The sequence below is a fragment of the Ambystoma mexicanum genome, chromosome 7p (assembly GCF_040938575.1).
Source record: "Ambystoma mexicanum isolate Mex_15411 chromosome 7p, UKY_AmexF1_1, whole genome shotgun sequence".
Taxonomy (NCBI): domain Eukaryota; kingdom Metazoa; phylum Chordata; class Amphibia; order Caudata; family Ambystomatidae; genus Ambystoma; species Ambystoma mexicanum.
Window position 1 is genome coordinate 234,688,440 of NC_090939.1, and position 13,752 is coordinate 234,702,191.

The following is a 13,752-nucleotide window of genomic DNA, read 5'->3' on the forward strand; positions in this document are numbered from 1 at the left end:
CATGAGTGGGGGCCTGGTGGAGGGTGCCCTGCACTGCTGGGGGGTGGGGTTGATGGGAGACATGAGTGGGGGCCTGGGGGAGGGTGCCCCTGGATGCTGGGGGTGGGGGTGCAGGGGGACATGAGTGGGGGCCTGGTGGAGGGTGCCCCTGACTGGTGGGGGGTGGGGGTGCAGGGAGACATGAGTGAGGGCCTGGTGGAGGGTGCCCCTAGATGCTGGGAGGTGGGGGTGATGGGAGACATGAGTGGGGGTCTGGTGGAGGGTGCCCCTTACTGCTGGGGGGTGATGGGAGACATGAGTGGGGGCCTGGTGGAGGGTGCCCCTGGATGCTGGGGGGTGGGGTGCAGGGGGACATGAGTGGGGGCCTGGTGGAGGGTGCCCCTGGATGCTGGGGGTGGGGGTGATGGGAGACATGAGTGGGGGCCTGGTGGAGGGTGCCCCTGGATGCTGGTGGGTGGGGGTGATGGGACACATGAGTTGGACATGAGTGGGGGCCTGGTGGAGGTGCCCCACAGTGCTGGGGGGTGGGGGTGATGGGAGACATGAGTGGGGGCCTGGTGGAGGGTGCCCCTAGATGCTGGGGGTGGGGGTGATGGGAGACATGAGTGGGGGCCTGGTGGAGGGTGCCCCTGACTGCTGGGGGGTGGGGGTGATGGGAGACATGAGTTGGACATGAGTGGGGGCCTGTTGGAGGGTGCCCCTAGATTCTGGGGGGTGGGGTGATGGGAGACATGAGTGGGGGCCTGGTGGAGGGTGCCCCTAGATTCTGGGGGGTGGGGGTGATGCGAGACATGAGTTGGACATGAGTGGGGGCCTGGTGGAGGGTGCCCTGCACTGCTGGGGAGGGTGGGGGTGATGGGAGACATGAGTGGGGGCCTGGTGGAGGGTGCCCCTGGATGCTGGGGGGTGGGGATGCAGGGGTACATGAGTGGGGGCCTGGTGGTGGTGCCCCACAGTGCTGGGGGGTGGGGGTGATGGGAGACATGAGTGGGGGCCTGGTGGAGGGTGCCCCTGATTGCTGGGGGTGGGGGTGATGGGAGAAATGAGTGGGGGCCTGGTGGAGGGTGCCCCTGACTGCTGGGGGGTGGGGGTGATGGGAGACATGAGTGGGGGCCTGGTGGAGGGTGCCCCTAGATTCTGGGGGGTGGGGTGATGGGAGACATGAGTGGGGGCCTGGTGGAGGGTGCCCCTAGATTCTGGGGGGTGGGGGTGATGCGAGACATGAGTTGGACATGAGTGGGGGCCTGGTGGAGGGTGCCCTGCACTGCTGGGGAGGGTGGGGGTGATGGGAGACATGAGTGGGGGCCTGGTGGAGGGTGCCCCTGGATGCTGGGGGGTGGGGGTGCAGGGGTACATGAGTGGGGGCCTGGTGGAGGTGCCCCACAGTGCTGGGGGATGGGGGTGATGGGAGACATGAGTGGGGGCCTGGTGGAGGGTGCCCCTGACTGCTGGGGGTGGGGGTGATGGGAGAAATGAGTGGGGGCCTGGTGGAGGGTGCCCCTGACTGCTGGGGGGTGGGGGTGATGGGAGACATGAGTGGGGGCCTGGTGGAGGGTGCCCCTGGATGCTAGGAGGTGGGGGTGCAGGGGGACATGAGTGGGGGCCTGGTGGAGGGTGCCCCTAGATGCTGGGGGGTGGGGGTGATGGGAGACATGAGTGGGGGCCTGGTGGAGGGTGCCCCTGACTGCTGGGGGGTGGGGGTGATGGGAGACATGAGTGGGGGCCTGGTGGAGGGTGCCCCTGGATGCTGGGGGGGTGGGGGTGCAGGGGGACATGAGTGGGGGCCTGGTGGAGGGTGCCCCTGGATGCTGGGGGGTGGGGGTGATGGGAGACATGAGTGGGGGCCTGGTGGAGGGTGCCCCTGACTGCTGGGGGGTGGGGGTGATGGGAGACATGAGTTGGACATGAGTGGGGGCCTGGTGGAGGGTGTCCTGCACTGCTGGGGAGTGGGGGTGATAGGAGACATGAGTGGGGGCCTGGTGGAGGGTGCCCCTAGATGCTGGGGGGTGGGGGTGATGGGAGACATGAGTGGGGGCCTGGGGGAGGGTGCCCCTGGATGCTGGGGGGTGGGGGTGCAGGGGGACATGAGTAGGGGCCTGGTGGAGGGTGCCCCTGACTGGTGGGGGGTGGGGGTGCAGGGAGACATGAGTGGGGGCCTGGTGGATGGTGCCCCTAGATACTGGGAGGTGGGGGTGATGGGAGACATGAGTGGGGGCCTGGTGGATGGTGCCCCTTACTGCTGGAGGGTGATGGGAGACATGAGTGGGGGCCTGTTGGAGGGTGCCCCTGGATGCTGGGGGGTGGGGGTGATGGGAGACATGAGTTGGACATGAGTGGGGGCCTGGTGGAGGGTGCCCTGCACTGCTGGGGGGTGGGGGTGATGGGAGACATGAGTGGGGGCCTGGGGGAGGGTGCCCCTGGATGCTGGGGGTGGGGGTGCAGGGGGACATGAGTGAGAGCCTGGTGGAGGGTGCCCCTGACTGGTGGGGGGTGGGGGTGCAGGGAGACATGAGTGAGGGCCTGGTGGAGGGTGCCCCTAGATGCTGGGAGGTGGGGGTGATGGGAGACATGAGTGGGGGTCTGGTGGAGGGTGCCCCTTACTGCTGGGGGGTGATGGGAGACATGAGTGGGGGCCTGGTGGAGGGTGCCCCTGGATGCTGGGGGGTGGGGGTGCAGGGGGACATGAGTGGGGGCCTGGTGGAGGGTGCCCCTGGATGCTGGGGGTGGGGGTGATGGGAGACATGAGTGGGGGCCTGGTGGAGGGTGCCCCTGGATGCTGGTGGGTGGGGGTGATGGGACACATGAGTTGGACATGAGTGGGGGCCTGGTGGAGGTGCCCCACAGTGCTGGGGGGTGGGGGTGATGGGAGACATGAGTGGGGGCCTGGTGGAGGGTGCCCCTAGATGCTGGGGGTGGGGGTGATGGGAGACATGAGTGGGGGCCTGGTGGAGGGTGCCCCTGACTGCTGGGGGGTGGGGGTGATGGGAGACATGAGTTGGACATGAGTGGGGGCCTGTTGGAGGGTGCCCCTAGATTCTGGGGGGTGGGGTGATGGGAGACATGAGTGGGGGCCTGGTGGAGGGTGCCCCTAGATTCTGGGGGGTGGGGGTGATGCGAGACATGAGTTGGACATGAGTGGGGGCCTGGTGGAGGGTGCCCTGCACTGCTGGGGAGGGTGGGGGTGATGGGAGACATGAGTGGGGGCCTGGCGGAGGGTGCCCCTGGATGCTGGGGGGTGGGGGTGCAGGGGTACATGAGTGGGGGCCTGGTGGAGGGTGCCCCTGGTAGCTGGGGGTGTGGGGGTAATGGGAGACATGAGTGGGGGCCTGGTGGAGGGTGCCCCTGGATGCTGGTGGGTGGGGTTGATGGGACACATGAGTTGGACATGAGTGGGGGCCTGGTGGAGGCTGCCCCACAGTGCTGGGGGGTGGGGGTGCTGGGAGACATGTGTTGGTGATCAGTAGTGCAAGGTGACATATGGCCATGGTGGATGGGTTGCCTGTGGGACATGAGAAGGGGTGCAGGGTAGTCCCCTGTGGTGTGGGCTGCCTGCAGGTGCCGTGGAGGGTGTAGAGGGAACACCTGGGAGGACCCACATGGCCAAATCACGTGTAGCATTCCCCGGCACCACCGAAATACACGTACCCTGCTGGAATCGCGTGTGAATCTTCCCGCGCACCTCGGAATACACGTACCCTGCTGAAATCACGTTTGGGACTTCCCGAGCACCCAGAAGTACACGTACCCAGGCCAATCGCGTGTGGAACTTCCCACGCATCCCGAAACACACGTACCCAGGCCAATCGCGTGTGGAACTTCCCGCGCACCCAGAAACACACGCACATGCTATTTTTCACACAGCGGGTGTCCGTGTTTGTCGGTACCCCTTTGCACCTCATTTGTCCTAGAGGGCCACTGTATGGACCATTCATCATGGCTGTATATGGGTGCTTTTTGTTAGCGCACATTTTGGCGCACATTTATTTCAGGCGCAGGGACGCTACCGCCTGCTTTTTTGTGGCGTACTTGTTTGGCCTTGTGCGCGTCTTTCACCGTGCGCTGGTTTGCCCTATTCGATTCCATGAATACGGGTCGTAGGCGAGTGTGTGGGCGTTCCGCGCGCTTGCCTCCTGTACTTCCCACGTGATGCCCATATTTTCACGAGTTGTTCCCCATTCCGAGTGTTACGCCCGTGTTCTGCCTACTTTTGTGATGTGCGCCGCGCTATGTGCGATTTCGCAGTGGCCGTGGCGCACGCTGTTGGATGACCTGCGCGCCGGCGTGCGCGGCACACTTTTTCAGCGCACATCAAATGTTTTTCTCGCGCACGGACTTCCATGAATCAATGTGCGCTGGTTTCCCTGCGATTTTTGCAGTTGCACTGCAATTTTCGCACTTTTACTGCGATTCGCATGTTTTGGCACCTCTGCGCGGGAATTTTCGGCGCACATTAATTCCATGAATCGACACCTTAACCTCCTCGCCGCAGCAAGGAGGTTATATATATTTTTTTAAAGTGGCCCATCCTGGCCCTGCCCCCTTCCACACCGCCCCCTGTTATCCAGGGGCACGCGGTGGGCGAGGGTGGCCGCCAATTCGCCCAGGGCGCTGCTGCCACTAGGGCCGACCCTGGCCACATGGTAACTGATAACACCTACCTTTGTAAGGTTTCACCTCTTAACCCACATGCATGGCTTTCCTGGAGCAGACAAACCAAAAGAGGTGATGCCTGGAAGACTTAGAGTTAAACCTAACCTCTGGCATTGTTCTGGACAACCCTCATGCTTGGGGATGCTTGTGGTCTCGTGCAGAAGGGATGTGACGAAGCAGTTCGGGCTGGTCTGCCCTTTTTGGGTTGGGACCAAGCTTCATTTGCATATGGTCCTTCACCTTTTGTTATGGCATTGTAAGTGAAGAACGATGGTCTGGAGTGTTGCCTAGAGTAATGCCAGATGTTCAGATTAATTCCAAACCTTCCAGCCATCACCTCTTTTGTATCCCTATCACAGAGCCAGGCTTTGCAGTGCTTGCTGGGCAATATGTATTTGGAAGTATTGCACAACACATCGTTATGGTTACTAATGCTCACACTCATCCTAGGTATGACGACTGAAGTCTGTCCCCTGCAACTACACACAGTATCGCATCAAGGGCAGACAACTACAGGCACCTGTGATATGACTGACGCATCGAAGCAAGGGTCTGCAGCCTCTGGCTCAACAAAGACTGCGGACAACCATTTACATCTTTCCTGCCCAGCAGAGTCAATGGGGAGGGGGCCTGGGTGTTGTAATCCAAAACATCTGCAGAGCCGCAGATTGCAGACTCAAGCATCACACAGTAATGTGACACAGGGCGAGGGTGTGCATGCAATGTAATTAATACACCCATTTTAACAATCAATCAAGAGGACGCAGGGGCTGATGGTGGATATATTTTGGAAACCGTATCATGTTAAAAGGGCCCATCACTTGCAATGCATATCTGACAGTTTCACCCCTATGTCAGCAGTGGAAATATGCTTTGATGCACATCAACATGTGCATTTTGTGACACTACATGGCAGACATCGGTTTTGAAACCCAGGTCTGAACATTACTGTCCCCTGTGACTGGCCTACGGAGTGGATAGCAAAATAAAGGGCAACATGTGGCAGAGGAAGGGCATGACCTTGTAGATAAGACGTGTGCCCAAAGATGCCCACAATGTTCCCTCAGCATGCAACAAATACATATACGTTTCTTACTTATTGGGAGACACTCGATGTGCAAAGCAATTTGTGGATGAGGAAAATACATGAAAAATGATGGAACCATAATATATTAAGCACAATGCTCAGTCGCTGATGTTTCCAGCATGGCCTGCACTGCATTTCTCAAAGATGCCTTCACGCAGGTAGAGTGCCAGCATGCACTTGCCTGACTCATACATAAAATAGCTTCAAGTGACCACGTGTAATTCTGCCATCCCCAGTGCACATAGTAAATACTACTGCAGAAGTAAAAGGTTACGAGCAGCACCTCTCAACCACCGTCTGGCTCATATTAGTGTTGACATTTGTCCCAATTGTTGATAAACTCACTGAACGGCATATCCTGTTTCAATCCCTTAATCTCTGCTACTTACTACTACAAAAATCACACAAAAAGCTGCCCTGGGGAATTCTCTACTCCTCCTCCAAACTATCACCCGATCAGTTGTGTCTCATCCACTCACTTCGTGAAACAAACAATGACTAGTGACTGGTATCTCCCACCACCTCCCTGTATCTCAGATATTTCCTCCCACAAAATTCTTGCAAGCACGAATCTCATGCAAGCTGTCGTCAGGGATTCACTGATCCTCCTTCCTCTCCTCCCAACTGTCACTCAATGGCAGGTATATCGCCCACCCATTTCAAGAGACAAGCTCAAAATGTTAAGAGCTAGTTTTGTCAGAAAAGGACAATTGAGAAGTGGCACCCTGACAGGTATATAGTCCTAGTGCTGGGCTGCAGATTGAGGCAAGGTGTGGGTAACCTGCCAAAGTTGGCAACGGTACAGGGATTGTGTCAAAGGGTGGATCTACATTATTCGAGCAATTTCTTCTGGCTCTGGAATTCATTAGAACCAGAAGAAATTGCTCGAATGATGTAGATTTTAAAGAGGAATGTCAATTTATATGTAGACAATTTCTGACAATAGGTTATGATAAGAGTATTGTGAAAAAAGCTGAAGCATCAGTCATGAATCTAAAGAGAATCGAGCTGCTTACCCCCAAAACTAAACAGAATGCACCCTTTAGTAATAAACTTCAATTCATTACGAGGTACAACACAGATAGTTCAGATCTGTACAATATTGTTAAAAAACTTTGGTACTTACTTAAACTAGACCCAGATATTATACCCTGGTTGGATCCTCTGCCCAGCTTTGTTTTCAGCAAAGCAAAGCAGGGAACCTTAAAAACATTTTGTCTCCCTCATTTATGGCTAACGAACAATCACCAAAGACCTGGCTTAGCCAGGGCAGTAGTCATGGTTTCCACAAATGTGGAAGTTGTTCGATATGTGACTATGCTCTGGTAACCACTACAATTGATTTTGATAATCTGGGTTCACACCGAATCAATTATTGTATTAATTGCAATTCAAAATGTTGTGTTTATTGTATCTTTTGTGTGTGTGCGGGCAGCGCTATATTGGCAGTACCATCAGACCATTAAAGATAAGAATACGTGAACATCTAGCCACCATCTCGAATCAGGACTCCAAATATCCATTAGCAACGCATTGGCAAAGAGAACATCAATTAGACAATAAGTCCAGTATTAGATTTGCTGGCATGGCAAAAGTCTCATTACCGCAACGCGGAGGTAATCTTACCCTTAAAATGAGACAATTAGATGCAAGACTCATTTGCCAATACCGCACGGTCACACACGGACTCAACATTGACCATGAATTATCTGTGTTTCTCTAACTTATGCAAAATATATGCATTACCTTTGATTGTGGATAAGTATCCAGGTTCATGTAAATACCGGCTATTATTGAATGTGTAGCATGTAAGGGTGGCTCTCCATTTTACTGTACTCGACACAACAGCCCCTTATTCAAGTTTTATCTGTTTTCCCTACGCATGTCCTTTTCCGTAGACCTGCGACTCAGCAGAGACTGTGGTTTCTATCCAGGGAACAAAGATAACCATTTGGGAAAAATATGTTGGTGGTTCTTAATCAATGAACAGGCATTTACATGTACACCACTTGCATGTGGTCTAATGAATAATTACTAGCTTCTGCTTCTTCTATGTATGAGAAGAATTGTAGCTTCCTCGTGGCCTGTACAAATTGGCACTCTAAATTGTGTTTTAAATAATTTCATCTCTGAAATTCTCAATTTGAGGGTCATAATAATTACCTCAATTCTTTGCCGCTAATATATTTGTTTAATCTCCTAATTATTACCTAATTGGGCACTATACCAAAAAAGATACGATACAAGCGTGTTAATGCGCTTTGTTTTTACATATGTGCCCCATGCTTGGATCTGTGTTTGTTGACCCACCTACAATTCTCTATGTTTAATTATGCTTAATTTGATTTTTGAATTTTTTGGTTTATTCGTCTAATGAATTCCCAGCCTCTGATGACTAGCTCCTCAGCTCGAAACACGTGTCAGGCTGTACAAGGCTTTTGAATTAAAATTCACTAACAATTGTGACTATATTTGTGTTTTGTGCGCAGATAACAGGCAAACCACCCTTTGACACAAGCTCAAAATATTATCTCCTGCCTTCTTGAATCTTTGCTACTTCAACACAAATCACAGAAGCTTGAGCCTCACACAAGATGCCCTCAGGAAGGATCTGCTCCTTTAGCTCCACCCCCAAGTGCCAACTGAATGGCATTAGTCTTGTCCCCTCACTGAACGGTGTCTCTTGCTTCCCTGAATCTCTGTTACTTTCTCCCACAAAAATTATGCACGGGTAACTCTTGCACACGCTGCCCTGAAGGATTCTCGATTCCTCCTGCTTCTGCCATGTGCACTGTATGGCACATGTCTTGTCCACTCACTTCAAGATAAGGGCATTGACTGATATCACCCACCTCTGTGAATTTCTCTGCTTCCTCCCAGAAACATGATGGAAGAATATGCATCTTGAAGAAGCTGCCTCGTGGATTATTTGCTCTTTCTGCTTTCCCTCGCAGGTGTCATCTGGTGGCATGTGTCTTGTCCACTCACTTCAGTAGAATACTGACTAGTCACCAGTATCTTCCACCTTCCTCACTTTGTGCTAATTCCGACCACAAAGATCGTGGGTCTTGCACAAGCTGCCTCATGGATTCTTTTTTCCTCCTGGTCAACTTCCCAAGCATCACCTGATGGCATTTGTCTCATTCACTCACTTCAAGAGACGACCACTGACTTTTGACTGACATCTTCTGTCTCCCTGAACATATTACACCAACACAAATCATGTGAGCATGAGCCTTGCACAAGACACAAAGGGATACTCTGCTACTCCTACTTTTCCTCCCTAGTATCAGCCAATGGCAAATGTCTCATACACTCACTCTAGGAGACAGAAACTACCTGGTGTCACTCACCTCCCTGAATCTCTGCTAACTCCTTCCATAAAATCATTTGAGTGTGAGTCTCACACAAGGTGCCCTCAGGAATTCTCTGCTCCTGCTTCTAAACCTCTGATAGATGTCTCCACCACTCACTTCAAGAGTTGAACACCAAATAGTGACTGGCATCTCACATCTCCATGAATCTGTGCTACTTTCTCCCATCGAAAAATCAAGCGAGCATGAGTCTCACACCTGCTTATCTCAGGGATTCTCTGGTCCTCCTGCTCCTGTGACCTGATAGTACACGACTACCCCACTCACTGCAGGAGACAGTATCTCCTGTCTCTATAAACCTCGGCTACTTCCTATCCCAAAAACCAGTGTGAGACTAACAAAAACCCTCCTTAGAGATTTGCTTTTCCTCCTGCGCTACTAGAATATCAAGCAAAGTTAGACACAGGTTATTTTTCTCGTAGCATGGGTCACTTACAGCAACTGAGACACAGAATGCCTGGTATCTCCGTCTGTGTCCAACAATCACTGTTATTTTCTCCAGACTCCTATATTTGCAACAAAAATATCACATGTGAACGTTTCTCAAAATCACCCAAGTTCCTTTCAATCTCAGGGATTGCCTGCTCCCAAAACATACCAAAACGGCAGTTGTGTTCTTGGACCCCTTCAAATCAATGAATGTGTCACACAGTGCAGTGTACACAACCAACCCTAAATCTAACTCTCTGATTAGGTCCTGAGTCTCACACTATTTGTCCCGGCCCTTCTGCAACTACTCTAACTCCACTGCAGTCTATTAACCCTCCCATACTTCACTACATTTCCCAAGCGTTCCTCCAGCAACATCTTACTGCCCATGTCCGAAAGCTGCTTAAGACTGAAAAGAAACTCGTTCTCCGTGTTTCCCACTGCAGGCCATGGGTTAAGTCAATCTTCTAAACATTTTAGTTTGAAGTCCTATGCACGAAACAATCTGAACCTTACCTGAATGAGCACACATCTCATTAAAATAGGTAAAAATCGCTCATCAACCTAAACATGCAAAGCTCCTCGCTACTGCTATGGCGATTAAGTGCCTACATACTTCCCATTGAATACATGCTGGAATCAAATTCTGAATGCTCTCAACTATACACCAATGCCACCCTCATTCTCTTTAAAGTCCATAAACACACCAACAAAACACGTCCATCTTAACATGCCTATCAGCATACAGGAATGTTTAGAAAATCCCATCCAAAGACATCACCTACACATGATATAGTGGGTTGTTCCCCTACACCTCCTGCGAAAGCAATACATAAAGGGATCATCATTTGATCATGTCTTTCATCCTTCAGATGAATGTCTCCTAAAAAAGCATATCCTAGCGATCTTTGAATCACAAAGTGAAATTGATCCAAGCAACAGTGCTCAGGAAAATGGATTACTTCAACAGACTCTTGTTAGGCCGCCCCCCAAATTCCTAATCAATCATTTCTAACTGGCTCAGGATCGAGCAGTGAAACTTATCTCTGATCTCAAGCATCATTCAACAATCTACAATGGCTACCATTCCACAACAGATTTCACCACAAATCACTCAAACTTATCCACAAGGTGTTAGTGGAAACACATCCGATCCATTTGAACAGGAACATTGAATACTACCAAGCAAGAAGATGGTTTGGTCCACCTGTAAAATGAAAATCAGAATCGGTCATGCCAAGAAAAGCAAAAAGGGGAAAGACATTTCTGCCAGCTCATGGAATATTTCTCCGGGATGTTTTCCCCTTACATCAAAGTGTAACAAAACAAAAGCCAGTTCAGAAAATCGGTTACAAATAATCTCCCCAACTACTATCAGTCAATCAGACTGTATTTCAAAATGTTCATTTCGCAAAAGTACACAATAAGCGCACAAAAGGCAAATTTATAAAACATCTAATAAAATGTGATTTTTTTAAACCAACGTTTGATATTGTCAAGTATACAGCATTTTCAATAAAACCATAAGTAGAATTGGCAACATTCTTACATGGAAGGGAGAACGCCAGCGTCTTGGCCTCGTCTAATGTGCTGCCATTATACAATATGGAGAAACCCTCTTTTAGGCATCTTTGAAATAGGACAAAAGAATAAAAAATATTAAATCTTCCACCGTAGTGCCATTAGAGCCACACAAAGAGGTTATGGTCTGAGTCTTGCTACTAGACCAATGAGTCACTACCAATTAACTACTATCCCATGATCTTCCCCGGGCAGTAGTCACAGGCTATGCAACGCTGCATCCAGAACCTAACTGCATATACCAATATGACCATGAAGGCCCTCGAAGTCATGGATTGTCTAATTGCTGTACCTCTTCTACCGGCCAAAAGTCTATGTGATAAAACACTCTTTTCATCTCAAACCTATTTTGCACCCAGAAGTAGATCTCTTCCTGTGTGGCTGCAATCTATAGAAATCAAATACATACATTAAAATGAATAATAAATTCGACCTGGAGGAATCACCAAAATGAGCGTGAATCGAGGTTCTAGCAGGAAAGTTGATTCATGCTTCATCTGTGCTAACTCTTACCATTTCAATAAATGCATCTTTAAAAATGTGGGTTTTCAAACAATGTCAACCAATTCATTCAAAACTACGACAGTGTAAACAAAGCGTAGAATTCGGAAAGGTGTTCTTCATTTGCAAACAATCAAACGGAAATTATTAGTGCTGCTTCAAACAACTACACACACATAATGCAAAAACTGAATTGCAGTAAAATCGAGCAAACTTGAACATTAATTGCATTAAAATATGAGCATCAGTGTTTGGCAATTTTCAACTTTGATTAATAGTGTGACCGGATATTTCTCTCGTAAAATAGTGAAGTGGGGGCTGCCTGTCTCGGAATAATAAAATAAACGATTCAGGATAAAAGTGTAGAGCAGCTTTGCAATGTATGCCGCTTTGCGCGGTCACATTGTGCTGCTGGTGTATTTCAGGGACAGGCAATGCAGCCATCTTCTCCCAGGCGTAGTTTGTGTGCGAAGGTTGTGCTATTAAAATGGCAGTGGGAAGCGTTATGTAATATTGTATATTGTACTCACAACTATCTGTTTTGACACTAATTTGCTAATCAGCTGGAAGCTATTTGTAATCAGCTGGAAGCTATTTGTTCATTGCTGGCAAGGTATCCAGCATAAGAAGGTCTTGCACATTCTAGCATTTACCTGGGGATGCACCCCTGGCCCCTCCCCCACTCGTGTGTTTGCAGGAAACAGGAAATGGTGCCATTAACTTAGCCAGCCCAAACCAGCATTCAACAGACATTTGAATTTCATTAACGCTGACTGTGGTTGAAATCTACAATTCGGAAGCCACTTCAAAGTTCACTTCTTTTGGGACTTGTGAAACCCCAGGAATCACTGAGTGTTTCCCTGACATTTGAACTCTCATCTAGCAGCCCATCGGCACTGCATCAGGGTGAGAGTGTGGGTCAGCTAATTGCGCCTTAATGCTCTTTGCTGAAAAACACAGACCTTTGTAATGTTGCAAAACTTCAGCTCTGGTTGTCCCCCAAGGCGGCCATCAACTTGATTCCTGGATTTCTTCCTCCAGGTTGACTTGCTTTAGGCTTGCTGGCCGAATTTACTTGAGGTTTTTGATCTTCTTTTCTTTAACTCTCTCAGCCAACATCCTCATGTCAAATGTCCATATCGTGTAACACTTTCTGCTACTTCTACACTAGCTGGAAACAGCCTATTGGCCATCGCTTAATCTGATTGGTCCTGATTCCTGCTGATCTCAGCAGAGGGTCTCTGACAGCTAGGTGGCGTTCTTGTCTATAGTTGCAATATCCCATCAGGCTATCCCAGGAGCTTCACTAAAAAAAGAAGAAAAAAAACAGCACTGAAATCACTACCGTTTCCACCTTTTCCACTCTAATTGCATATGCACTGGTTTATCATCTTCACACTGGCCTTATACTCCATTCCAAACCCTCTCACACCCCATACTAGTAAGAGGTTTGTCCTCATATCTCACAACACAGCCCCAGACTCAGCTTCTTCCTGCAACCTATTTCCAAAAGTACTGGCCAGCCTCAGGAGTGTGTTTGATACTGTTTTTGTTCTGTTTTAATGAATGACATGATGTAAAGAAATGCGTCCTGAAGTAGGAGTATGCAGTTGTAATTTTGAACTTTTCCAATTGGTATATTATCGACATTTGAAGTATTTAGCAAGACAAAATGCACATTTTGCCCCAATATGAAATCGGAAATGCACCAAAATGTTGACCACGCAACTGCGACTACGCAGTTACGGCGACTTTGGTGCATTTCTTTTTAACGACTCCCATTAATACACCCAAGAACAGCGGGGGTTGCAGGGGTGTCCCCCGCTCTCCTTGGGTACAGTAACGGGAGTCAGGAGTTGCAGGAACAAAAAATATTTTAAAAAAGAAGAAAAAAAGCACCCTGCAGCGTCAGCTCCAACCCACGTAAGGGAGGAATTGACGCCACAGGTATAGAGGGGAGTCAGCGGCGCAGGCAGAAGTGTGCTGCCGTAAAGGTACATGGGGAGGTGGGTCGGTTAGGGGAATGAGGGCTGGGGGATGCGGGCAAAGTGGTCTATCTGATCACTGCGCCGTGCCGTAATTGGTGTCGACATTTTCGCCGGCGCAGTTACACTCGGCGCAGTGATCACA

The 13,752-nt window shown here is 50.2% G+C and overlaps 1 long non-coding RNA gene across 1 annotated transcript in view; it reads right to left on the reverse strand.

Annotated features, from left to right (window-relative positions):
- LOC138525859 (uncharacterized) overlaps positions 1–12,922 on the reverse strand; it is a 151,541-nt gene extending 138,619 nt beyond the window's left edge. Inside the window, exon 1 of the long non-coding RNA XR_011283455.1 lies at positions 12,585–12,922. This is a non-coding gene — a long non-coding RNA (uncharacterized lncRNA). The remainder of the gene's footprint in view (positions 1–12,584) is intronic.
- Positions 12,923–13,752: the final 830 nt, after the last annotated feature.